The 27,813-nt window shown below is 36.9% G+C and overlaps 1 protein-coding gene and 1 pseudogene across 8 annotated transcripts in view; both read left to right on the top strand.

Moving 5' to 3' along the window:
• Positions 1–27,813, top strand: part of R3HDM2 (R3H domain containing 2) — a 141,998-nt gene that overhangs the window by 55,487 nt on the left and 58,698 nt on the right. The gene's annotated exons all lie outside the window — the stretch shown is intronic.
• Positions 25,431–25,588, top strand: LOC138397643 (U4 spliceosomal RNA; annotated as a pseudogene).

Here is a 27,813-nt window from a genome sequence, read left to right as displayed (position 1 = left end):
CAGGAGTTTGAGGTTGCAGTGAGCTATGACACCACGGCACTTAGCCCAGGCAACAGAGCAAGACCCTGTCTCAACAAACAAAGAAACAAACAAACAAAAACTTTAATGGAAGGGAACTTAAAGTTCTGGTAATGGCTGAGTAACAGGAAATTGATTTACGTCCCTGTCTTAGGTGAATGAATAACTGGAAAAACTATACGAAAAAAACTATTTTCAGATATTGGACAAAGAGGAGCACAGAACAGTGATCCCTGAGAAGGGAAATAAACAAGTTGAGCCTGTGATTATTCCACCTTGCAGCCTGAAGAAAGTTTCCAGGATGAAACTAGGTATCGAGGAATACCCAAACAGAGCTAGCAATCTCCCTGAATTGAGGAGACAAAGGTAATGGGTTTGGGGAAACTAAGACAGCTAGAATTTGCGGGGCAGAGTACTTAAGAGGAGAGAGTTTTACAAGAAGGGGAAAGCTCCAGAAATCTGCAGAGGGTTTCCCTAAACCTGTGTTATCTACTACAGTAGCCTCTAGCCACATGTGGATATTTAAATAAAAATTGAGTTCTTTAGTTGCACTAACCACAATTCAAGTGCTCAGTAGCCACAGTTTCATCATCACAGAAAGTTCTATTGGACTTTGCAGTCTTAGACTCTTTAGCTGAGTATTTACAGTTCATAGACCCAAGGCCAAAGAAAGACTACTGGAAAGGATTAGTTAGAAGAGTCCATGGAATACAGGGCTATGAGTATTTTGTGTTTCCACTAGCCAGAGTATAAGTACCTTCTAACATCTGAGACATTGAGTAGAGTCCTTAGAAGGCTACTGCCTCAGTTGTGATATCAAATTAGCCCTAGTCTAAAGGCTGTTTTGGACTAGCCTAACAAAGCATAAAAGCAGGCCTCAGAAGGATCAAATTGTTTCTAAGTCACTGAGTCCCAAAACAAAGCCCCAAATTAGTTAAAGGAATATTTTAAAACTCTAGCAGCCAACAATGTAAAACTTACATTTGGCATCCAATCACAAATTATCAGGCATACAAGAAAGCAGAGAATATAGTCCATAATGAGGAGAAAAACAAATCAATAGACATAGACTCAGAAATGATCCAGATAATAGAACTAGTAAACAAGGACATTATAACAGTTACAATTAGTTTATATGTTAAAGAACTACAGAAAAATTGAACATGTTAAGTAGTGACATGAAAGATACAAAAATGGACCAAAATCAAACTTTTGAAAATTAAAACTACAATGTCTGAGATGAAAAATAAAGTGACCAGAATTAACAGCAAATAGGCACTGCAGAAGAAAAGATTAGTGAATTTGAAGACATAGCAAAAGAAACTTATCCAAAATGAAACAGAAAACAAAAAACAAAACAAACAAAAAAAAAAAAAACAGAGCATCAGTGAGCAGTGGGACACACCAAGAAGTCCAAGAATATGTGTAATTGGAATCTTGATGGGGGGGATAGTTGAAGAAATAATGGCTGACATTTTTGTAAGTTTAATGAAAACTATAAGTCTACAGATAAAAAAAAAACACATATTTTTTGGTTTTGAGTTTTTTGAGCTATTTGGAACTATGAGAACCCAAAACAGAAAAATCATAAAGTTATACCAAGGCACATTTTAATCAAATTGCTTAAAAACTAGTGACAAAGTCTTTAAAAAAGACAGAGAGCACATATACAGAGGAACCAAGGTGTTGCAGGCTGAATTGTGTCCCCACTGCCCCCCAAATTCATATGTAGAAGCCCTAACCCCCGGTACCTCAGAATATGACTGTATTTGGAGATAGGGCCTTTAAAGGGGTGACTGAGTTAAAATGAGATTGCTCAGGTAGACCCTAATCCAGTCTCACTGGTGGTAAGAAAAGGAAATTTAGACATACAGAGGGATGCCAAGGGTGTGGACATGCATGCACAGAGGAGAGATCATTTGAGGATACAGCAAGAAGACCATCTGGAAGTCAAGGAGTGAGGCCTCAGGAGAAACCAAATCTGTTGACATTTTAATCTTGGATTTTTAGCCTCCAAAACTGTGAGAAAATAAATTTTCTGTTTAAGCCACTCAGTCTGTGCTATTTTCTTATGGCAGCCCTAGCAAACTAATATACAAGGTAAGAATTACAGCAAATTTTTCGTCAGAATCATTGCAAGCCAAAATATATTAGAGTGATAATGTTAAAGTGCTAAATGAAAACGCCTGTCAACCTAAAATCCGATGTGAGTGAAAATACCTTTCAAAATTGAAGAGAAAACTGCCCACAACAGGCAAATCTCTAGAGTCAAAAAATACAGCTTAGGGCTGGGAATCAGGAGAAAATGGGAAGCTATTTCTTTTTTTTTTATCTTTTAACCTTAAAAAAAGCGACATAACAATTATACATATTTATTGGGTACATAGTGATTTTTTTTTTTCAGGCAGGGTCTGGGCTAGAGTACAGTGGTGTCATCAGACCTCACTGTAATCTCAAACTTTTGGTCTCAAGCGATCCTCCCGCCTCAGCCTCCCAGATAGCTGGGACTTTAGGCATGTGCCACTACACCCGGCTAATTTTTCTATTTTTGTAGAGACGGGGTCTCGCTCTTGTTCAGGCTGATTTCGAACTCCTTGCCTCAAGCAGTCCTCCTGCCTCACCCTACCAAAGTATTAGGATTATAGGCATGAGCCGCTGCACTGGCCCATAGTAATGTTTTAATACATGTAATGTATAATGATCAGATATGGGTAATTAATATATCCATCATCTGAAACATTGATCATTTCTTTGTGTTCAATATCCTTCTAGCTATTTGAAACTATATATTTTTGTTAAGTATAGTCATGCTAGTAGAGAACGCTAGAACATATTCCTCCTCTCTAGTTATAATTTTATATCCTTTAACAAATCTCTTCCTATCCCCTCCTTCCCCTACCCTTAATGGGAGTTATTTTTAATGAGTATTAGGTTTCTTTTGGGGATGATGAAATGTTCTAAAATTGATTTTGGTGATTGAAGCACAACTCTGAATATACTAAAAGCCATTGAATCGTGCACTTTAAATAGGTGAATTGTATGTTATATGAATTATATCACAATAAAAATATAGATGAAATAAAACCTTTTAAAAACATACAAAAGCTGATAGAATTCATCACCCATCAGATCACTATCACAAAAATTGTTAAAGACAAGTAGACAATAAGGATGGGGAGACTTGAATAACACAACCAACCAACCTGACATAATTGCTATTTATAGAACATGCTACCCAACAACAGCAAAATACACATTATTTTCAAGTGTACATAGTACACCTACCTTGATAGACCATAATCTGTGTCATAAAACAAGTCTTAATACATTTAAAGGATTCAAGTCATACAAAGTACATTCTCTGATGACAATGGAATTAAACTAGAAGTCAATACAGAAAAATCTCTGGAACAAATTCCCAAATATTTGGAAGTCAAATAAAAATTTTCAAGTAAATGACAAATTTAAATTTCAAGTTTAACCTAAGAAACTAGAAAAAGAAGAGTAAGTGAAAGTAAACAGAAGAAAGGAAATAATAAAAATCCAAGCAGAAACCAATTAAATATAAAAGAGAAGAAAAAAAAATAGAGAAGAGAGACAAAAACATCAATATAACAGAACAGAGTCTACAGTCTGGAAATAGACTCACATATTATGGACAACTGATTTTTCACAAAGATGCAAAAGCAAATCAGTGTAGAAAAGATAATCTTTTCAAGAAATGGTTGCTGGACCAACTGGAAGTCCATATGCAAAAAAAGGAAAAAATAAAAAGCAACTCCAGCCATACCTTATATCACATATAGGAATTGCTTCAAAATGTAAAACCTAAAGCCTAAAACTATAGTCCTTTTAAAAGAAAACATGGGAAAAAGTCTTTTGACATTGGATTTAGCAAAGATTTCTTAAATAGGATACCAGTAGATTGATTTGTAAAAGCAAAAAACCAAAAACAAATAAAAAAAAACCCTGATAAATTAAACTTCATCAAAATTAAAAGCTTCTGGTCTTTGGGAGACATACTTAAGTGAAGGGAAAGACAAGCCACCAAAAGGGGAAAAATAAATTCTAATTATGTATCTGATAAAATACATCTAGAAATATAAAGAATATATAAAGAACTCTCAAAACTCAATAAGAAAACAAAGAACCCAATTTAAAAATGGGCAAAATATTTAAACAGATACTTTATCAAAGAAGAAATATGGATGCTCAATAAACATAAAAATGCTCAACATCATTAGTCATCAGGATGATGCAAATTAAAATGATGGTGAGATACTACTACACATTTCTTCAGATGGCTAAAATTAAAATGACCAACTATTAATGTATCAAGTGTGCACCACTATTTGTAGTAGCTGGAATTCCAATATATTTCTTGTAGGAATATAAAAGGAAAATTCTAGTTTGGCACTTAACTAAAAAGTTAAACATATACCTGCCATAAGATTCAGCCATTTAAATCCTAGGTATTTACCCAAGAGGAATAAAAGCACATGTCCACACAAAGACTTGCATATGAACGTTTAGAACAGCTTTATCTTTAATATCCATAAGCTGAAAACAAACCTAATAACTCAGATGAGCGTCAATGCCAATTAGCTCAAATTGTGGTATAGTCACACAGTGGAATACTATTCACCAATAAAAAGGAATAAACTTTTAAAAAGTGTTAAAGACAGGAGAAAACTGTGCCAGATCAAGATGTAGATCTACATAAAAGAATGAAGACAATCAGAAGTCTGTGGATAAAATGTAGAAGAGTTCTTTTATTTGAGAAAACTAACTTTAAAAGATAATTGACTATTTAAAGTAAAAATAATAAAACTATTGTGGGGTTTGTAACATGTGTAGAAGTAAAATGGGTGACAGCAATTGCCTAACAGATTGGGAGAGGTGAAATAGAAGTATAGTTGACCCTTGAACAATGTGGGGGTTAGGAGTGCAGGTGTGGGGGGGTTTGACATGCAGTCAACCATCCATGTATAACTTTTGACTCCTCAAAACTTTACTATTAATAGTCTACTGTTGACTGGAGGAAACCTTACTGATAACATAAACAGTTGATTAACACATATTTTGTATGTCATATGTATTATGTACTGTATTTTTACAATAAAGTAAGCTAGAGAAAAGAAAATGTTGGGCCGGGCTCAGTGGCTTATGCCTATAATCCTAGCACTCTGGGAGGAGGCCAAGGCAGGAGGATTGTTTGAGCTCAGGAGTTTGAGACCAGCCTGAGCAAGAGCGAGACCCCATCTCTACTAAAAATAGAAAAATTAGCCAGGCATCATGGTGTGCATCTGTAGTCCCAGCTACTCAGGAGGCTGAGGCAGGAGGAATGCTTGAGCTCAGGAATTTGAGGTTGCAGTGAGCTATGATGACACCCATTGCACTCTACTTGGGGCAACAGAGTGAGATTCTGTCTTAAAAAAAAAAGTACAAAACCAAAACCAAAAAAAGAAAATGAAGATTAAAGCTGGAAGATTTACATTACCTGATCTTAAGACTTAGTATAGAGGCCGGGCGTGGTGGCTCACGCCTGTAATCCTAGCTCTCTGGGAGGCCGAGGTGAGCGGATCGTTTGAGCTCAGGAGTTCGAGACCAGCCTGAGCAAGAGCGAGACCCCATCTCTACTAAAAATAGAAAGAAATGATATGGACAGCTAAAAATATATATAGAAAAAATTAGCCGGGCATGGTGGCTCATGCCTGTAGTCCCAGCTACTCGGGAGGCTGAGACAGGAGGATCGCTTGAGCCCAGGAGTTTGAGGTTGCTGTGAGCTAGGCTGACGCCACGGCACTCACTCTAGCCTGGGCAACAGAGTGAGACTCTGTCTCAAAAAAAAAAAATAAATAAAAAAATAAAAATAAATAAATAAAAGACTTAGTATAGAGGTTCAATAAGTAAGACTGGGCTGGGCGCGGTGGCTCACGCCTGTAGTCCTAACACTATGGGAGGCTGAGGAGGGTGGATCATTTGAGCTCAGGAGTTCAAGAACAGCTTGAGCAAGAGCGAGACCCCGTCTCTACTAAAAAAATAGAAAGAAATGAGCTGAACAACTAAAAATATATGAAAAAATTAGCCGGGCATGGTGGAGCATGCCTGTAGTCCCAGCTACTAGGGAGGCTGAGGCAGGAGGATCGCTTGAGCCCAGGAGTTTGAGGTTGCTGTGAGCCAAGCTGATGCCATGGCACTCTAGCCTGGGCAAGAGTGAGACTGTCTCAAAATAAATAAATAAATAATTAAGACTGTGTATGGTATTGGTGGTGTAAAATAACATAGATCAATGGGAGGAAATAGAGAATCCAGAAATTGACGTGTATGGTCAGTTGATTTTTGACAGAGTCGCCAAGTCATTTGAATGGGAAAAAGATGACTTTTTAAGAAGTGGTCCTTAAACAATTGGATAACCACATTAGAAACAAACAAACCCCCATATTGACTTCACACCATCAAAAAGTTAACTTGGAATGGATCATAGACATATACAAAGGCTAAAACTATTAAATTCTTGAAGAAAACTGAAAAAACCATGTGATCATAGATTAGGCAAAGACGACATAAGTAGAACACACAAAGCACAGTATAAAAGAAAAAAATTATAAATTTGATTTCATCAAAATTAAAAACTTCTAAAGACGTTTGAGAAAATGAAAAGGCAAGTTATACACTGGTAGAAAATATAAGTTAGAAAATACTCACATGTAGAATAGGTTAAGAACTCTTCTTATTCATCAATAAGAAGACAACCCAATTAAAAAATGGATAAGAGATGTGAACAGACACTTTGCCAGAGAAGATATGGGGTTGACAAATAAGCACATGAAAGGATGTTCAATATTAGTCATTAGGGAAATACAAATTAAAACCACAAGGAGATGCAACTATTAGAATGGCTAATCTTTTTTTTTTTTTTTTTCCTTTTTTGAGACAGAGTCTCACTTAGTTGCCTGGGCTAGAGTGCCATGGCGTCAGCATAGCTCACAGCAACCTCAAACTCCTGGGCTCAAGCAATCCTTCTGTCTCAGCCTCCCAAGTAGCTGGGACTACGGGCATGTGCCGCCATGCCTGGCTAATTTTTTCTATATAGGTTTAGTTGTCCATATGATTTCTTTCTATTTTTAGTAGAGGTGAGGTCTTGCTCTTGCTCAGGCTGGTCTCAAACTCCTGAGCTCAAACAATCCGCCCGCCTCCGCTTCCCAGAGTGCTAGGATTACAGGCGTGAGCCACCGCGCCCGGCCAGAATGGCTAATCTTGAAAAGTGTGACCATACTAAATGTTGGTAAGGATGTGGAACAACTGGAACTCACATGTTACTGATAGGAATGTAAGATGTTACAACCTCTTTAAAACAGTTTGACTTATAAAAAAAAAAAATAAACATACTTCTACCATACATCTATTCCACACCTCTAAGCATTTATTCAAGAGAAATGAATCCATATGTTCACATCAAATTTGTTTGTGAATGTTTATACTAGCTTTATTTGTAAGAGTTAAACACTGGAAACAATCAGGCATGTGGCATGCACTTATAATCTCAACTACTTGGGGTGCTGAGGCAGAAGGATCCCTGTAGTCCAGGACTCCAGAAGTTCCAGGCCAGCCTGGGCAACGTAGCAAGACCCTGTCTCTTAAATAAAAATAAAAAATTGGAAATAACCCAGATATTCCTTAACAAATGAATGGATAGGCAAATTGTGCTTTATCTATACAAGGGTATACAACTCAACGATAAAAATGAACAATTGATTGACACATAATGTATGATATAATAATATAAGACTTACTAAGTTTTAAAGGTTTTTAACAGTCTGTTGGGTGTGACATGGTATTTCTTTTTCTTTTTTTTTTTTTTGAGACAGAGTCTCACTGGCTGGCGCCTGACTGGCATGGTATTTCTTTGTTTTAATTTGTATTTTCTGGGCTGGGTGTGGTGGCTCATGCCTGTAATCCTAGCACTCTTGAGAGGCCGAGGCGGGAGGATCACTTGAGCTCAGGAGTTTGAGACCAGTGTGAGCAAGAGTGAGACCCAGTCTCTACTAAAAATAGAAAGAAATTAGCTGGACAACTAAAAATAGAAAAAATTAGCCGGGCATGGTGGTGCATGCCTGTAGTCCCAGCTACTTGTGAGGCTGAGGCAGGAGGATCGCTTGAGCCCAGGAGTTTGAGGTTGCTGTGAGCTAGGCTGACGCCACAGCACTCTAGCCCAGGCAACAGAGCAAGACTCTATCTCAAAAAAAAAAAAAAAAAAAAAAAAAAAATTGTATTTTCCTAATTACTAGAAGTTGAATTTCTGGATTTTTAAAAATTATTACTGGTCCTTTGGATTTATACTTTTCAGTCTTTGCCAAGTTTTCTAATTAGTTATTTGTCTTTTTAGTTTATAATTTTTTAATATACTGAGTACCAATTATTTGTCCTATATGTATGTTTCAAAAACTTCTAGTCCATAGCTTCTCTTTTAAATGTTTATGAATTTAAAAAATTGTACAGAAGTTTTCAATTCTGAAGTCATCAAACATTTCAATCTTTTTTCTTTCTTTTTTGGTATGCGCTTTCTGATTTTTATCCAAGAAATCCTTCTTTATGCTGAGGCCATAAAGATTTGTGTATGTTTGTTTCTAAAAGTTTTAAGGATTTGATTTTTATATATAGGTTTTTAATCCACCTGAAATTTATGTTTGCGTGTGGTGTGAATAAAGCTCTGGCTTTTTTCTATGTGGATAACTAGTTGCCCCAAGCCATTTGTTATTTAATATTAGTTATACGTCCTCTAATCAATAATCAAGTTTTCAGAGATGCATAGGTCTGTTCTAGGGTCTCTATTATTTTCCATTGATCTATCCAATCTCCACGTCTTAATTACTATATAAGAAGACTGCCCAACAGGGCAGATCTTTCCACCTTTGTTCATCTTATTTAAACTCCATTGACATTTTGGTTGGAATTGAATTTATAGATTAACATGGGAAGAACAAGCTTCTTCACAATATTGAATATTCCCAGCCAGAAATATGGTCTATTATAACTCCATTTGTTCAGGTTACTTATGCCCTTCAATAATATTTTATAACTTTTACATTAAAGATCTTTTTATCCTTTTGTGTTAGATTTGTCCCTAGGTAGTTTTGGTTGTTATGTTGTGTATCCCCTTTTTCTGTTGTTGTTAGAATGTAGTTACATCGTACATTGTTAATTTTAGTACATTGATCTTTATTTCGACTGAACTCCTTTAAATGCTAAATGTTTGGTACTTAGATTTTCTTGGATTCTAGACAGTCACATTGGCTAAATTTAGGAAAATTTTATCTTTCTAATTCTTATACCTCATTTCTTTCTTATGACTTATTGCTTTTGTCTGAGCCTTCTCATTCAATATTGAATAGAGATAGTGATGGTGAGCATCCTTATGTTAATCCTGACTAATGAATGTTGTTCTTTCCTGTTTAACTCTGTAATAATAATATTAACTGAAACTTATTAAGTACCTACTGTGTGCCAGGGATTTGTTTTTAATATTTGTAATATCTTTCAAGGCAGGTAAGAGTTATCCCCATTTTATAGATGAAGTTCAGTGAGGTAGAGTAGTTTGCCTGTTAAATGATTAGTGAGTAGAAGGTCTGGGAATTAGTCACTGTTAGTCCTTGTGCTTTACCTTGAGAAAAATCTCTCAGTGGGAAGGAATAGAAAGTCTTGCTAAAATGAAATGCTGACATTTTTAAAATGAATTCTTCCATCTGCTGTGTGCTATAGAAATGGCACATACTCCCTCAGTACTCACCATCCACAGACCTTACTTATTGATTCCTTTTATATCCTATTGATGTGAATGAACACTATTGTTTTTTAGTCTTCATTGTTGCTTAATTCAGAGTATGCCTTATTCATCACATAAGCAGATTTTGCCTGTCAGAATCACCAGCAGCTCTCCGTGCTATATCTCTTTTTTCATTCTTTAGACATTTCATGTTGCTTTATTTGCCATCCAGTTGTAGGAGAAGTCTTGGAAATTTATCTAAAGCCTCAGCTCTCCTCATTCATTTAAGCTGTACTGATCATAGCTCACTGTAACCTCGAACTCCTAGACTCAAGTGGTGCTCTTGCTTTACCCTCCCGAAAAGCTAGGACTACAGAGGTGCATGCCACCATGTCCACCTATGTCCAGAAAAATGTAACAGGTTTGTTTATGATTATTATAAAGTTGAACTGCTGAAACTTACTCATGGAAGCATTTGGACTTGCATTAATGCTTTATGTACCCACATTTACATTAAAAATTAACACACAAATGAAAATGTAAAAACTGCCAATATTTGATTTCTGTTTCTTATTTTTCCACTTGCAGTCATTTATTAATACTTAGGTACCTTTTGATCTCATGGAAAAAAATATAGAACATTCAGAACTACCAGTAACGGAAAGAAAACAATTTTTTTGTTGTTTTTTTGAGAATGAAATGTTTCTCATGATATTGCATTTTTAAGCAGGACCTCCATGTATGCGGCATGCTAGCTGGATGTCTTTTGGCATAATTGTTACATGTTTGGCATGGACAGGACACAGGTTGGTGTCTTTAAAAAGGCCAACCTGGCTGATTGTGGTGGCTCACACTTGTAATCCCAACACTTTGGGAGGCTGAGGCGGGAGGATTGCTTGTGTCCAGGAGGTCAAAGTTACAGTGAGCCAGGGCCACTGCACTCCAGCCTGGGTGACAGAGTGAGATCCTGACTCTGAAAAAAATTAAAAATAAAAAAACATTAAAAAGGCCAAACAAATAGGCCTCACTTATCTCCTGCAAAGCACCAGTAGCTGTGCTCTGGAAACCCAGACCTGTTTTAAAATTCTAAGCAATTTCTCACACCAGACGCTGGAAGGCAAGTTTGCAAATCAGAAGTTCAGTGGACTTCTGATAATGTCTCATTTCACAGAGTGCCACAGTACGAGGCCTGTAACAATGAAGTTCTTCATCCCTCCGGTAAAGGACATACTCTCGGGAGCAGCTCTTACGTAGCCAGTTGTTTCTTGGGTGCTTTATCACTGGTTGATTTGTGGACAGTCTGTACAAACCATGATATAAAGACCTCCTTATTTATTCCCCTTCTCCTGCTAGGGCTCCGGGAGCTAGAGACGGCATGGCATTAGAGAGCAATGGCAGCATGGTGCTAACACAATTGAAAGAAATGAAGTTGGATTATTTTAAAGTAATCCACACATGTCATTTCACCTGTATCTACTTCAGTATGCATCTACAATTCTTAAGGACTTTAAAAAATAAACACCATGCCATTATTAATTTCACAAAAATAATAAGAATACTTAATCATCCAATACCGAGTTCATGTTGAGTTTTTCCCAGTTGTATCCAGAGTATCTTTTCTTATCATTGTGTATTTTATAGTTAGTATCATAATGTATATGGTTTTGCATGTTAACTTTTGTTTCTTAACTATCATAATTATTCTCCCTTGTTTAAAAAATTTATGAATGAATCATGAAAATGACTATAAGATTCATTCATATGAATGTGCCATCATTTATTATTGTTCCTATTTTTGGCTGTTTAACTTATTTTTAGATTTTTCTCTAATATAAATAATGCTTGTGAGCATTTTTATATATAATTATTTTAGATATTTTGATTATTGAGGTATGGGATTCAACGCAAAGCATTTAAAGTGCTTAGAATAGACTACAGAAAGTACTGAAAAAGATTTTGGCAAGTGCAACTTGCTTTTATCCCTTAATATGTACTGGAGGTATTTCCATACTATTTATGTATAGATTTAGTAAGTTATCCTTTGTTTTGTTTTTTGAGATAGGATCTTGCTCTCTTCCTGGGGCATGATGGCAGTGTTGTCATCTCTCACTGTAACATCAAACTCTTGGGCTCCAGCGATCCTCCTGCCTCAGCCTGCTGAGTAGCTGGGATTACAGGCGTGTGCCACCATGCCTGGTTAATTTTTTTAAAAAAATTTTTGTTGAGATGGAGGTCTCACTATATTGCTCAGGCTGGTGTCAAACTCCTGACCCTAAGTGATCCTCCTGCCTCAACCTCCCAAAGTGCTAGGATTACAGGCATGAGCCACTACTCTCAGCCCATAAATGATTCTTTAAGAAAGTAACTTTGTAAGAGAACGTTAGCATTCAAATGTATTGCAATTTGTCCCATCTTAACAAAAACTTCTCTTGATCTCCTCCCTGCTCCAGCTGCCACCTCATTTCTCTTTACAGCAAAATTATTTGAAAGAGTTGTCTATTCTTGCTATCCCCACTTTCTCTCCTTTTTCTTTCTTAAACCCTCTCCAGTTAGGCTTTTACCCATTACTCTCTATTCCTTAATCCAGTAATCAGATGTAAGTTATCATCATTCGACCTGTCAGTACGTGGCATAGTTTATCATCTTCTCCTTTTTGAAATGTTTTTCACTTGGCTTCCAAAACACATTTTCTTTTCTCACTGGCTGTTCCTTCTTAAGTCTCCTTTGCTGGTTCTTCTGACACTTTTTTTCAAATGAAAATTTCAAACATATAAAGTAAAGATTCTATTATTCTTATTTATAACTCTACTCATTGCCTACCCCCACTTGATTATTATTTTTCTTACTATTTTTTAAAGTCTCATTTATTGAGTATAATTTACACATAGTAACTCTTAACCTTTGTGGGTGAACAGTTCTCTAAATTTTGACAAAAATATACAATTTTGTAACTATACCACCACAGTAATGAAATAAAATATTTCCATCACCTCAACTGGTTCTCCTTTGCCCCTTGTAGTCAGTCCCCTCCTCTTAACCCCAGACCCTGGCAACCACTACTATGTTTATTGTACCTATAATTTTTGCTTTTCCAGAAGGTCATGTAAATCGAATCACATAGTCATTTTGAGACTGACTTCTTTAACTCAGTATAATGAGTTTGAGAATCATCCAAGTTGTTACATATACTAGTAGTTCATTCCTTTTTATTGCTTAGTAGAATTCCATTGTATGAATTTATGCCAGTTTATTTATCTGACTCTATCTTTCATTCATTTTCCCCTGTTTTCAATTTCTTTGATTTCTGCTTTTTAGTATTACCTTAATTCTGATTTAACCTTAATTACTTTCTTAGGGGCCCCCTCCAAATACAGCCATACTGGGAGTTAGGGCTTCAACATATGAATTTTGTGAAGACACATTCAGTCCATAACACTGCTTTTCTAATATAAGCATTTGGTACTATGTATATATTAATATTTCCTTCTAGGCATTTCTTTAGTTTGCATCCCATGAATTTCAGTATATTATATTTACATTTTTGTTCAGCTCAAAATATTTTCCAGTTTTGTTTGAGATTTCCTCTTTGATCCATGGATTATTTAGAAGTATGTTCTTTAATTTCCAAATGTTTAGAGATTTTCCTGTTCTATTTTTGTTATTGATTTCTAGTTTAATTCCATTACGATCAAAGAACATACTTTGTATAATTTTTATTCTTTTAAATTTGTTAAGGTTGTTTTGTGACTCAATATAGTCTGTCTTGGTGAATGCTTCATGAGCACTTGAAAAAAATGTATATTCTGTTTTCAGTTAGAGTGTTCCATAAATGTCAGTTAGTTCCTGTTTGTTAATTATGTTGTTTAGTTCTATATCTTTGCTTATTTTCTGTCTAATGGTTCTGTCTATTTCGGAGAGAGGGGTATTGGAATACCCAACAGTAATTGTGTATTTGTCTCGTTTTCCTTTTAGTTCTCAGTTTTTGCTTTGTGTATTTTGAAGCTCTGTTATTAGGTGTATAGACATCAGAATTGTTTTGTCTTGGTGAATCATCATTATGTAATATTCCTCTTTATCCCTGGTAATTTTTTTTTGTTCTGAGTTAGACTTTGTTTAATACTAACATATCATTCCAGGTTTTTGGTTAGTGTTTATATGGTATCTTTTTCTATCCATTTTTTTGAATTAGTAGACTTTACAGTCAGGCGTGGTGGTACGCGCCTGTAGTCCCAGCTAATCGGGGGGCTGAGGCAAAAGGAACACTTGAGCCCAGGAGTTCGAGACTGCAGTGAGCTGTGATTGTGCTACTGCATTCCAGCGTGGGCAACAGAGCAAGACCCTATCTCTTAAAAAAATAATTAATTAATAGACTTCATTTTTTAGAACAGTTCTAAGTTTATAGAAAAATTGAGGAGAAAGTACAGAGAGTTCTCATATACTATCCCCTGCCCTCCATACACACAACAGTTTCCTCTGTTTTTAACATCTCATATTAGTGTAATACATGTGTTGAAATTGATAAAGCAATAATGGTATATTACTATTACTAAAGTCCATAATTTGCATTAGGTTTCACTCTTTGTGGTATACAGTTCTTTTGATTTTGACAAATGTATAATGTTATATAGCCACCGTTAAAGTACAGAATAGTTTAATCCATTTGCTTTTAACCTGCCTGTATCATTATATTAGTGGTGACTTTCTTATAGATAACATATAGTTGGGTCATGTTTTTTAATCTATTTGGACAATCTCTTAATTAGCATTTTTAGACCATTTACCGTTTCTGTAATTATTGATACGTTTAGATTTTGGTCTACCATCTTATCCATCTTATTATTTGTTTTCTCTTTGTTCCTTTTCTTTTTTAATCCCCTGTTGATTCCCTTTTCTTGACTTTTGAGTCATTTGAACTTTTTTTTTTTTTCTTTTTTGAGACAGGGTCTTGCTCTGTCATCCAGGCTGGCGTACAGTGGCATCTTCATAGCTCACTGCAACCTCAAACTCCTAGGCTCAAGTGATCCTCCTGCCTCAGCCTCCTGAGTAGCTAGGATTACAGGTGTGCGCCACTATATCCAGCTAATTTTATTTTATTTTATTTTATTTTATTTTTTTTGAGACAGAGTCTCACTCTGTTGCCCGGGCTAGAGTCCTGTGGTGTCAGCCCAGCTCACAGCAACCTCAAACTCCTGGGCTCAAGTGATCTTCCTGCCTTAGCCTCCCCAGTAACTGGGACTACAGGCATGCGCCACCATGCCCAGCTAATTTTTTCTATATATATTTTTAGTTGTCCAGATAATTTCTTTCTACTTTTTTAGTAGAGACGCGGTTTCACTCTTGCTCAGGCTGGTCTCGAACTCCTGAACTCAAATGACCCACCTGCCTTGGCCTCCCAGAGTGCTAGGATTACAGGCATGAGCCACCGCGCCCTGCCCATCCAGCTAATTTTTAAATTTTTTGTAGAGACAAGAGCCTTGCTATGCTGCTCAGGCTAGTCTCAAGCTCCTGGGCTTAATTAAGCAATCCTCCCATCTCAACCTCCCCAAATGCTAGGGTTACAGGTATGAGCCACCATGCCTGACCTTCATTTGAACATTTTGTAGTATTCCATTTCAATCATTTTAATTTATCTATTAGGTTTTAACTGAATCTTTTTGTGTATAGCTTTAAAAATTTGGTTGCTCTAGAGATCTCTCTATTCATGTACATATGTGCACACATACATATTTACGCTCCGAACTTTTAATACTTACAACGGATATTTTACCATGTCAGGGAGAATGTTGAAACCTAACCACCATATCCTCTCTGTACGTTGTAGTTGTCTTAGCCTTTGCTATCCTCTCTTTGTGTTGTAGTTATCTTATCTTTTATGTCTACATATGTTGAAAACCCTATCAGACAATCTTACAATTTTTGCTTTCAAATATCAAACATATTTTAAGGAACTCTATAGGAGATTATTATATATAATCTAATATTTGCCATTTATGTATTTCTTCCTTCATTCCTGGTGTTCCAGGTTTTGTTGTATTATCATTTTCCTTCTTTTTGAAGAACTTTCTTTGGTTCTTTTATAACAGGTCTACTGCAATGAATTCTCTTAGTTTTTCTTCATCTAAGAATGTCTTTATTTTATCTTCATTCGTAGAGAATATTTTCTCTGAATATACAATGCTGTATTTATAGTTCTTTTATTTAGTACCTTTAAAATGTTTCAATTTCTTCTAGTCTTTTTTTTTTTTTTTTTTTGAGATACAGTCTTGCCTGTGTCGTTCAGGCTAGATAGAGTGCAGTGATGTCATCATAGCTTACTGCAACCTCAAACTCCTGGACTTAAGCGATCCTCCTGCCTCAGCCTCCTGAGTAGCTGGGACTGTAGGCACTCACTTACCACGCCCAGCTAAGTTTTCTACTTTTAGTAGAGATGGGGACTCGCTCTTACTCAGGCTTCTTCTAGTCTTTTTGATTTCTGATAGGAAATATGAATCCATTTGAATCATTATTTCCTTAATAAGAATGCATCATTTTCCTCTGGTTGCTTGCAAGAGTTCTTTTTTTTTTTTTTTTTTTTTGTCTTTTAGTTTTTAGCTGTTAGATTATGATGAATCCAGGAGTGGATTTTGTGTTTATCCTGTTTGGAGATTACTGAGCCTCTTGAATCTATTGGTTTATGTCTTTTGTCAAATTTGTAAAGCTTTCAGCCATTATTTCATTAAATATTTTACCACGCTCTTTTTCCTCTCCTTTTGGAATTCTAATGGTCTGAATATTAGACTTTTTGATACTGTCCCACAGGTCCTTGATGATCTATTCTTTTTTTTCCCAATTGTTTTTCCTCTTTATTGTTCAGATTCAATATTCATATTTATATTTTTATTCATCTGTCTTCAATGTCACTGATCCGATTTTTTCCTGTGTCATTTTTGTTCTGCTATTAAACCCATCAAGTGAGTGTTTATATTTTGGTTATATTTTTCAGTTCTAAAATTTTCGTTTGGTTTTTCTTTATAGCTTCTGTTTCTTTGCTGAGACATTTTATCTTTCCATTAATTTCAAGAGTGTTTGCCCTCACTTCTTGAAACATTTTTATTCTCTCCGCTTTAAGGTTGTTATCAGGCCATTAATTCCAACACCTGTGTCATCTTGATGTTTTGGCTCTTCATCTCTTTTCCTATGCAATTTGAATTATCTTGGTTGTTCATGTGCCAAGTAATTTTATTTATTTTTATTTTAAAAAATTTATCTTATTAAAATTTTTTTTAGAGTTGGGGTCTCACTCTGTTGCCCAGGCTGGAGTGCAATGGTGTGATCATAGCTCACTATAACTTGGAACACCTGGGCTCACTCAATTCTCCCGCTTTAGCCTCCCATGCGCTACCACACCCAGCTAATCTCAGTAATTCTAGATTGTATCCTGGAAATTTTGAATACTATATCATGAGAGTCAGGGTCTTGTTTAATTCCTATAGTGAATGTTGACCTTTATTTTAGGAGACATTTGACTTGGTTGGGTTCAGCTTGCAAGTTCTGTGCATCTTTCTGTGAGTGGTGGTTCCAAAGTCATTTCCGTTTTTGAAGGCTTTGCAGTGCTATTTAGATCTGCCTTGCATATACACCATCCAGCCACTCATCCGGGACGTGGCTGATGGCTCTTATTATAGTTCAGGATGACTTTAATGTTAAGAAATACATACTGAATTGTTTTAGGTGTGAAGAGTCATCATGAGAACATTTCAGACCTGAAAAAAAATTTATACGCACATCATACATGCACATATATGTATAAATAAATTTGTGTGTGAATCTAGGTAACTATTGTACTATTTTTGCAAATCTCTTTATGTTAAAAATTTCTCCAGAAAAAATTTTGGGACAACAGAGACATATAGGTCAAAAACATGTTACTCCTCTGCTTAAAAACCATCAATGATCTCTCATTTCATTTAAGTGTAAAAGTCAGATTCCTTTCAGTGGTCTATTTGACCCTTCAGGATCCATCTTCTAACTCCCTAATGGCTTCTCTTCTCAGAGTAAAAGCCAGAGTCATCCTGCTGTTAATGAATTTTACCATATTGCCTACAGTTTTTCTTTTGTTTGATCCCTAATGAATCTATCTCATATTCCTAGAGCTTATCATAATACCTGGCCCATAGTAAGAACCCAAGCACACAACAAATATGTGTCTGAATGAATAAATAAATGTGTCTTTGTGACAGGTTTTATTGTTTTCCTCAGGATGCTTGGACCCTAAGCCATATGTGCTATTGCAGACCTTGCACCACCTGTAATGTCCATTGCTTTCTGACCAATAGAGATTGTTACTACCTTTCCTTGGGCTCTTAAAAATTAGGACCTGGCCGGGTGCAGTGGCTCACGCCTGTAATCCTAAGACTCTGGGAGGCTGAGGTGGGAGGATTGCTCGAGGTCAGGAGTTCAAGACCAGCTTGAGCAAGAGCGAGACCCTGTCTCTACTAAAAAATAGAAAGAAATTAACTGGACCACTAAAAATATACAGAAAAAATTAGCCGGGCATGGTGGCGCATGCCTGTAGTCCTAGCTACTCGGGAGGCTGAGGCAGGAGGATTGCTTGAGCCCAGGAGTTTGAGGTTGCTGTGAGCTACGATGACGCCACGGCACTCTAGCCCGGGCAACAGAGTGAGACTCTGTCTCAAAAAAAAAAAAAAGTTAAGACCTGAAGGTCATATCTAAGTTTGCTATTTCAGAGCTATATGTACTTTCTAGAACTATTACTCTTTTTTCCTAATCTCATTTGTACGACTTTGTTTAATTTAATTTATTTATTCTAATCCCTATATTTATACTCTCTGTTCTCATCCCTTTTTTTTTTTTTTTTAATCAGTTCTGTCAGTAAGGTACCTTCATGGTTTCCTTATTCCCTCATTTTATAGTCAAAGTCTTCTCCTCATCCTTTGGGGGCAAACATGGGAGGAGAACAGATAGCTTCTAGTATCCTGTACTGCCTGCCTTCTGCCCAAAATGAAAAATGGTTTTACTAAATATAGCTCACTGGAAAGAAAATTCTCTGTAACTGGGTTTGGTCTTAATTTTACATTTCTAAAGTCCAGCCTAGTAGCTTTTAGGCAAAGATCATTTCTCTGGCCTTGATTATTTTGCAAGTAAGAAAAAGGTGAGGTAAATTTAAAGGTGAACTTTAATTCAGTACATATCCTTGACTCTTTATTCTTCGCTAAAAAGACTATTTTGGCATCTCTACATTTGCAGCAGAAAGGAACTGCTGCTGTGTCTTTAAAAGCTATCCTCAGAGCTGTGTGGAGGCAGGCATGCCACTGAAGTACTTGAATGAGAGCAAGAAGAGGAGGTGGGAGGGGGTGCTCTGGCAGCCTCTGTGTGTGTGTGTGTGTGAGTGTGTGTGTGTGAGAGTGAGTGTATGTGTGAGTGTGACTGTTGGCAGAGCTCTGGGTGACATCTCTCTGAACAGCTGGGCCATGGTCTGCTTCAGAGCTGCTTGTCAGAGCAATTAGCTAGCTGGAGACGCAGCAGCAAGGATCAGTAGCATTTCATTCAAGGGTGAAGGGGGTGGGAGGGGACCGTGGGTGAGGGAAGAGGCACAGGTTTCCCAGAAGGAATTTCTTCCGGCAAAATTCCGGCAGAACAAATCCTTACGATGAGGCCTCCATTAATAATGTGAACTCGCTGTTGGTGTAAGTGCAGATCCATCTGGGGTGAGTTTTGGATAATTTTCTTTCTTTATGTAAAAGTCCTTGAACTCCACAGACTGGATAGGGAAGGAGCTAGAAAGATAGATATATTTTCTGTCTTGGCTGATTTAACTATGTAATACACACTAGGGAAATTAGAGAATTTTCAAGTGTTAAGTTTTGTGAGGGTTTTATGGACATTTTAGTTTGCTGTTTTTTATCTTTAAATATTTTAAAAATTAGATTTGCTAGAACTTTTACTGTATTCAGATTCTACCTCTTCCATGGCTATTTCAAGCAATGCTTCATTCAGATTTAGCTTATGAGAACAGTGGTGATTTCTGTTCTCTTTGGTGATGCTGTTGACGCACATTGCAGGAAGCAGGGAATCCCCTATAAATATCCTTCACTGTGTCATTACCCAGCTATCCACACCTGGCTGGTGAATGTGCCTCTCTGTCCTATGTCTTTATGTAACTGTCCCCTAGTCTTTAAATATGATAAGAAGAAATATGTCGCCTTTGCTATGTCTAGGGAGCTTTTTCGATTATGAACATCCTAGGAAGAATTTGTTAAAACCTTTTTACTAAAATATGCCTTTTGATGTGTAGCGGTTGTCAATGTGAATTTTTTCTGGGTCTACTGCTTATTTTGAATTACTTGTTTGTTTCTTATAATTGGCTTGTTTTTGTTTGCTGGCCTTGGCTTCTAAAGAGTGCAGAGATGGGATTCCCTCTACCTCCAGTGACGTAGTGATTTTGTTTGCAGTCTTTTTCTTCTGAGAGGGAGGGGACGGAAAGAAGGAAGAAGAAAAATCCATCTGAAGCGGTGCGTTCTCCCATCTATGACTTGATGTTGATAACTGGGTGCCATTGAATAGATCTGAAGCCAAAGGGGGATATTTTAATGATAGGGGTGTTATTTTGTTTGTTCCCTTTTAGAATAGGCTCAGACCAAAGTCAGAATTGCTGAAGCAGGGTGGCTGAATTAACCCTATATATTCTGCTGTTAATGAATTTTACCAAATTGTCTTTTCTTAATATGAAAGAAAAAATTGTTTATAAGCAGGTTTCTGGAACCTAGGATGCCTTAATAATTCTAGGCCGAGTTTTGAAATTCAGAATTTTTCTGCCTTATTTGCACTGGTTCTGAGTAGGCAGTTTGTACGCTGTTTCTCAGACCTCAAAAATGGGTAGTTATATAAAATTCCTTGCCACTGTAGTTTAGAATAAAATTCTAAAAATTTTACTTTTGAATGTATATAGATAAAGCAAAGCTTTAGGAGTAAATTATTAGATATACTCTTAAGTGTGAACACAATAGCCTAAAATGGGTTCTTTTTTTGTTTGTTTGTTTTGATTGAGTGTTTAGGCTGCCAATTCCTTTTCATGCAATTCCATTTTAGTACTTCTAATCTTTGAAACTCAGTAAACTAGAGCTTAGGGAAATTTAAGGTTTGCTTATCTGTGGATGTGTGTTTGGATAGCATATGTGAAGAAGTACCTTTAAGAACTTACTGGTTATTTTCTATCTTGATTTTCTTTTCTGCTCTATGCCTTCATTTACTCTAAATTCTTTCTGTGAAGTGAGAACAGTAATAATGTTTGTTTTTCAACTTACATTATACATTCCTTTTTTCTGTGGTAGCTCAATTATATTAATATTTATTATAACCATAAATGTTTCAAACCAACAAAATCTAACTATTTGGAGGGGAGGAGGAAGATAATCCTAGGGTAAATGGAGAGCATTTTAGAAGAATAACCTATTTAGAAGTTTGCCAGAGACTGGAGCTATAAGGGTTAAGAGAAATTCCTCTGCATCCTTGCATCTTGATATTGCAGCAAATATGTGGATAATTTCTTGCTAGCTTTTCAGGAAACCCCTGTGGTGGACAACCCTCATTAATCGTTGCTGGGAGACTGCTCTGACGTCACTGGCAGCAGTTCCCCGTCTGCAGCTAGGACAGGAATAGCCTTTGAGGGGGAAGAAAACTGCTGTGAAATTAAAAGATGACAGTTTTTTTAACTTGATTTTCCTTCCATTTGAGGGTGGGTGGGATAAACCTAGTCTTTCTTAAATGTTTCAGTCATTACCAAGGGAAAAATTGCCAAAGTGTCTTTATTTCAACTAGAAGTGCCTTCTTTTAAAATCTTTGTTTTCAAACCATCAAGGTTTTGAAAAAGGTCAAAGAAAGAAAAGCTGTTGAAAGGTGTTAGAGAAGTAATATTTCAGGTTTTTTTATGCTTCTTTTTTCATTCTTTTAAAAATTTTTTTAGAGAAGGAGGGAAAGATCAAGAGCAGCTTTTGCAAAAGGTGTTTTAGCATCACGCTATTTGGGATAATTAAAAATGTGATATATGTTGGAAGGACTTTCTGGCCAAATTGATAGGGGCCATTACTGTGCCTAAAAGTTACTATACCTACTTAATTATTTTTTCTCCAATCTATTTCTTGGCCCACCCCCTATTCACTGTTATTGTAGAACCCATTAAGAGCTTCTCTTTAGGAAAAGCATACTAGTTGAGTGCTTGCCCTCTGGAGTTCAAATCCCAGCTTTGCCAATTGCTGGTTCTGTGACCTTGGGCAAATTACTTAACCTCTCCATTTCTTCATATGTAAAATGAAGATAATAGTATCTACCTCCTAGGCTTGTATTGAGGATTAAAAGAGTTAATACATACATATAAAGCCTTTAAACAGTTCCTCTTCATTTTAAAGGCTTTGGTTAGTGTTAGCCATTATTATTAATATTTAGAAATTAAATAGGGATATATCATTTGTGTCTTCAGATCACATGTAATTTTTGAGGAAGTCAGAAGAGATTTTCAAGCCATATAGATATTGAGTTTTTGAATTGAAGTGTAATCTAAACATTTAACCTTAATGTTGATACAGTCAATCCTTTTAGGAAGTATCTTTTCTAATTTGATGCTCAGAGGCCTAATTGCAAACACGCTATTTTTGCTCTTTCACTCCTACAGATGATGGTTGGTTGGTTTTTGTGTTTTATTTTGGTTTTGGATTTCACTTTCTGTCATTGTTTCTGACCTACTTTCAAGTCTTAGGACACTTGTCTTTGGTGTCTACCTCTGAAACTTTGTTACCTCTGCTTTTTTTTCTGTGAGTTGATGTGGTGATGGTGTTCTTAAGATTTATATGAAGTACTACGTATTAAGGCTCCTTAAAATCACTAGGATTTTAAATGGACCAAATGTCAAATAACAAATGCTAAAATATTCAATATTCCCATTCCCTTTTACCTTCTTTTAATTTCATGTTAAATACTTAGAGTGGGCAGGGTGTGGTGGCTCACACCTGTAATCCTAGCACCTTGGGAGGCCGAGGCAGGAGGATTGCTGGAGGTCAGGAGTTCGAGACCAGCCTAAGCAAGAGCGAGACCCCGTCTCTACTAAAAATAGAAAGAAATTAGCCGGACAACTAAAAATATATAGAAAAATTAGCTGGGCATGATGGCACATGCCTGTAGTCCTAGCTACTTGGGAGGCTGAGGCAGAAGGATTGCTTGAGCCCAGGAGTTTGAGGTTGCTGTGAGCTAGGCTGACACCATGGCACTCTAGCCCAGGCAACAGAGTGAGACTAGTCTCATAAAAAAAAAAAAAGAAAAAAAAAGACTTAGAGTGGTTTTTTTGTGTGTTTTTTGAGGCCTTGCCTTTTGAATTACCCACCAAACTACTGGAGTACATTGACAAGATTCATTAATATGTGTTACATTAATGGCAAAGAGAATATTCCCCATGTATTTTTTATCTTTTCCTCCCTATTAATGTTTTGAGGCCACTGATTGTCAAGGAGTCAGTGGCATATACCTTCTCTAGTGGAATATATGGCGAAAGGGAGACTTAATATTAAAAGGAGGCAGGAATTGAAGAAAAATAAAAAGTGAGAAGCACTACCTAGGTGAATGTCCTGAAAGTCCAAGACACCACAGTGGGACCTGGGAAGTAAACATTATTTTTTGTTGGGGAAACAGTTGGGAAACACTGTAATTTGATAGTGTTAATTTGCTTCTGTTAACTAGACTGAACTAGAGAAATGTTTTATCTCCTAAACTCTTGAATGCATTTATCCTGGGGAGTTGATGAGCAATGTGAATAAAGATTTAGATACAGGTCAGGTGCAGTGGCTCACGCCTGTAATCCTAGCACTCTGGGAGGCCGAGATGGGAGGGTTGCTCGAGGTCAAGAGTTCGAGACCAACCTGAGCAAGAGGGAGACCCCGTCTCTACTAAAAAAAATAGAAAGAAATTAACCAGACAACTAAAAATATGTAGAAAAATATTAGCTGGGCATGGTGGTGCATGCCTGTAGTCCCAGCTACTCAGGAGGCTGAGTCAGGAGGATTGCTTGAGCCCAGGAGTTTGAGGTTGCTGTGAGCTAGGCTGACGCCACGGCACTGTAGCCTGGGCAACAGAGTGAGACTCTGTTTCAAAAAAAAAAAAAAGAAAAAGAAAAAAAGACCAGCCTGAACAATAGGGAGACCCATTCTCTACAAAAAATAGAAAAATTAGCTGGGCATGGTGGTGCACACCTGTAGTCCCAGCTACTCCAGAGGCTGAGGCAGGAGGATCAATTTAGCTCAGGAGTTTGAGGTTGCAGTGAGCTATGATGATGCCACTGTACTGTAGCCTGACGACAGAGTGAGACCTTGTCTTAAAAAAAAAAAAAAAAAGATTTAGGTACAAAGATTAATGGCTGCCTAAATTTCCAATAATAGGGAAATGATTAAAGTATGGTACATGTATGTAATAGAACATTAAATGGTTGTTTTTTTTTTCTTTATACACCAGGACATAATATTAGATAGCTGTAGGCCGGGCGCGGTGGCTCACGCCTGTAATCCTAACACTCTGGGAGGCCGAGGTGGGCGGATCGTTTGAGCTCAGGAGTTCGAGACCAGCCTGAGCAAGAGCGAGACCCCATCTCTACTAAAAATAGAAAGAAATTATATGGACAGCTAAAAATATATATAGAAAAAATTAGCCGGGCATGGTGGTGCATGCCTGTAGTCCCAACTACTCGGGAGGCTGAGACAGGAGGATCCCTTGAGCTCAGGAGTTTGAGGTTGCTGTGAGCTGACGCCACGGCACTCACTCTAGCCTGGGCAACAAAGTGAGACTCTGTCTCAAAAAAAAAAAAAAAAAAAAAAAAAAAATTAGCCGGGCATGGTGGTGCATGCCTGTAGTCCCAGCTACTCGGGAGGCTGAGACAGGAGGATCGCTTGAGCTCAGGAGTTTGAGGTTGCTGTGAGCTAGGCTGACGCCACGGCACTCACTCTAGCCTGGGCAACAGAGTGAGACTCTGTCTCAAAAAAAAAAAAAAAGAAAGAAAAAAAAAAAATAATAATAATATTAGATAGCTGTTAAAATGACTTTATATTAAAAGTAATAGGCCGGGCGCGGTGGCTCACGCCTGTAATCCTAGCACTCTGGGAGGCCGAGGCGGGTGGATTGCTCAAGGTCAGGAGTTCGAGACCGGCCTGAGCGAGACCCCGTCTCTACTAAAAATAGAAAGACATTATATGGACAACTAAAAAAAAAAAAAAATCTATATAGAAAAAATTAGCCGGGCATAGTGGCGCATGCCTGTAGTCCCAGCTACTCGGGAGGCTGAGGCAGTAGGATCGCTTAAGCCGAGGAGTCTGAGGTTGCTGTGAGCTAAGCTGACGCCACGGCACTCACTCTAGCCTGGGCAACAAAGTGAGACTCTGTCTCAACAAAAAAAAAAAAAAAAAAAAAAAAAAAAAAATAAAAGTAATAAATGGAAAAATCGTTACAGTTTAGTAGTTGAAAAAGGCATATTGCAAAAACGTTTTGTGTTATGTCAATTACATAAACATTGGTTATGGAAGCATATCCAATATGGATACAAATTCCATACAAATATGGAAACAAAGTTTAGAAAGATATACCTCAAAACATTGCTATAATTAATAGCAGTTAAAGCTTTGAGCTGTGGCAGTATTGTAGCCAATGAGGTTTATCCAAGGAATGGTTATTGCTAATTGAAAACTTTTCCCAATACCCCGCCATGATGACTTTATAAAGAAAAATAAAATAAAAAAATAGCAGTTAATCTTGGAATTATTGATTATGGGTAATTTTTTTGTTGTTTTCTTTTCTATACCTGTGTGTTTTTTATAAGTATAAAGAAGCCGGCAGCACTTTTCTTTTTTTTTCCTCAGACTTGAGCCAGTTTATATGCAACACTTTTTTAATCATAAATTTTTTTTTTTTTTTTGAGACAGAGTCTCACTCTGTTGCCCAGGCTAGAGTGAGTGCCGTGGCGTCAGCCTAGCTCACAGCAACCTCAAACTCCTGAACTCAAGCGATCCTCCTGTCTCAGCCTCCCGAGTAGCTGGGACTACAGGCATGCGCCACCATGCCCGGCTAATTTTTTCTATATATATTTTTAGCTGTCCATATAATTTCTTTCTATTTTTAGTAGAGATGGGGTCTCGCTCTTGCTCAGGCTGGTCTCGAACTCCTGAGCTCAAACGATCCGCCCACCTCGGCCTCCCAGAGTGCTAGGATTACAGGCGTGAGCCACCGCGCCCGGCCATAAATTTTTTAAGTCCCTACTGTTAGTATCCGAAAGTAAATTTTTAGCATTTGTTAAATTCAGATAAATGTGATCTATATAAATTGCTGAGCACAGTGTTTGGAGCACAGTTAATGCTCAATAAATGATAGCTGCTGCTGTTATTATTATTTGAGAAAGATAACCTCTGTGATCAGAGCCTGGGGCTTTCATATTGGGAGATAACATCACTGAGAAAATATCCTATTCATGCAGCTTCTTGTCCTTCTGAGGTCAATACATATGTTCTCCTTCTATAGCTACTGGACCAGGATCTTTAAAAAAAAAAAAAAAAAAAAAGTGGTAGGAGTGAAATGTTTTGGTTTTCTTTTGTGATGGTATAGAGGAAATTTTGATGTAGAAAGAGGCCCAGTAGTGACTTTCTTTGCAGTGACGTTTTAAAAAAGTAGCCTTAATACAATTTATGACTCCCACTAAAAGTTGCTTCTACCCCCCTTTCTGTGTTGTCTCCTTAAGAATTCTTGGAAAATTTGAAACAATGTTACAGAAAAGGTTTTCTCAGTTCTAGGAATTTTTGGAATTCTGTCTATTGCTTCTCATGTTAGTCTGCCTGTGGGTCCCTTGGAACAAAGCGCTAACAAAAGACATCTAGACATCCAGCCACTTTGGACTTTTGTAGGAACTGAGATGGGGATGTAAGAAACTGCATTCAGCATGTAAAAAACATACTGGAAACGTGTGTTGATAGCTATTTTTACTGGGCAGTAGTGTCAGAGAGTCTTAACATTTGACTGTTTATTCTTCATATCCCCTATAGTTCTTAATATAAGTGACTTGTACAATAAATGCATGCTCATTAAATATTCATCAAAAGAATGACTGTAGTCTGTTGATACCATGGCTTTTGTGCCTGAAACCATTTTTTCTTCTTTAATGCACAATGTGAATGTAATTAATATCAATGAACTGTACAATTAAAAATGGTTAAAATGGTAAATTTTATGTTATGTATATTTTACCACAGTTAAAAAATAATAATAATGTGAGCCAGATGACAATGGACACTTTCCAAGCTAATGTTGACCCTGACATCTCAGATCCTGTCCAGTTCTAAGCATTCACTTACCACTATATACCAGAAGGTGGGGACCAAAGTTGCTTGTTGCAGCCTGACATACTACATCAATTATTGGAGAAAAGCATGGCAGGAAAGGAGAATACCTTGTAATATGCCAGTTGGATTTTAGAGTATTAATAAGCACCATTGGGGGAAAAACGATATGTTGGTTTTGTTTTGTTTTTTGTCTTCTCATCCAGTTCATAATTATCTCATTCCCTCTTTGCTTCAGGGAGGTCTGCAGCTGAGAGAGAAGGAACGGGGGCATATGTGAAGAGCAGATGTATTATTCCTCATTCGGACACGGTGGTTTTTTTTCTGTAAGCATAGTGGAGGTAGTAGGGTGTAGAGAAGAGAACAGACATAATAAGAATTCCAAGTACTGTGTGAGCTGACTGTGATTTGAGAATATGGAGAATAAGGGCCTCAGATTTGTGAGTTTTATGCTCATTTTAACATTCCAAAAAAGTTATGGGAAACTTACAAAGGTCAGCAATCCTAAATTAAAACCTTTAGCTTTCTCTGTGTCTTCAGGCATGAGAAGCTTAAATATTGTGGTTTCAGCTGAGCAGCACTTCCCTTACACTAATTCCTCAATTTATCTTGTTGTTGGTTTTCTGGCAGTTCAAGGATTCCTGAATTTCTCTATGGAAATTAAACATGGAAAAA

Source organism: Eulemur rufifrons, chromosome 16, assembly GCF_041146395.1.
Source record: "Eulemur rufifrons isolate Redbay chromosome 16, OSU_ERuf_1, whole genome shotgun sequence".
Lineage (NCBI taxonomy): Eukaryota > Metazoa > Chordata > Mammalia > Primates > Lemuridae > Eulemur > Eulemur rufifrons.
The sequence above is the reverse complement of the archived record's forward strand: the minus strand, read 5'-3'. Positions and strand labels throughout refer to the sequence as shown.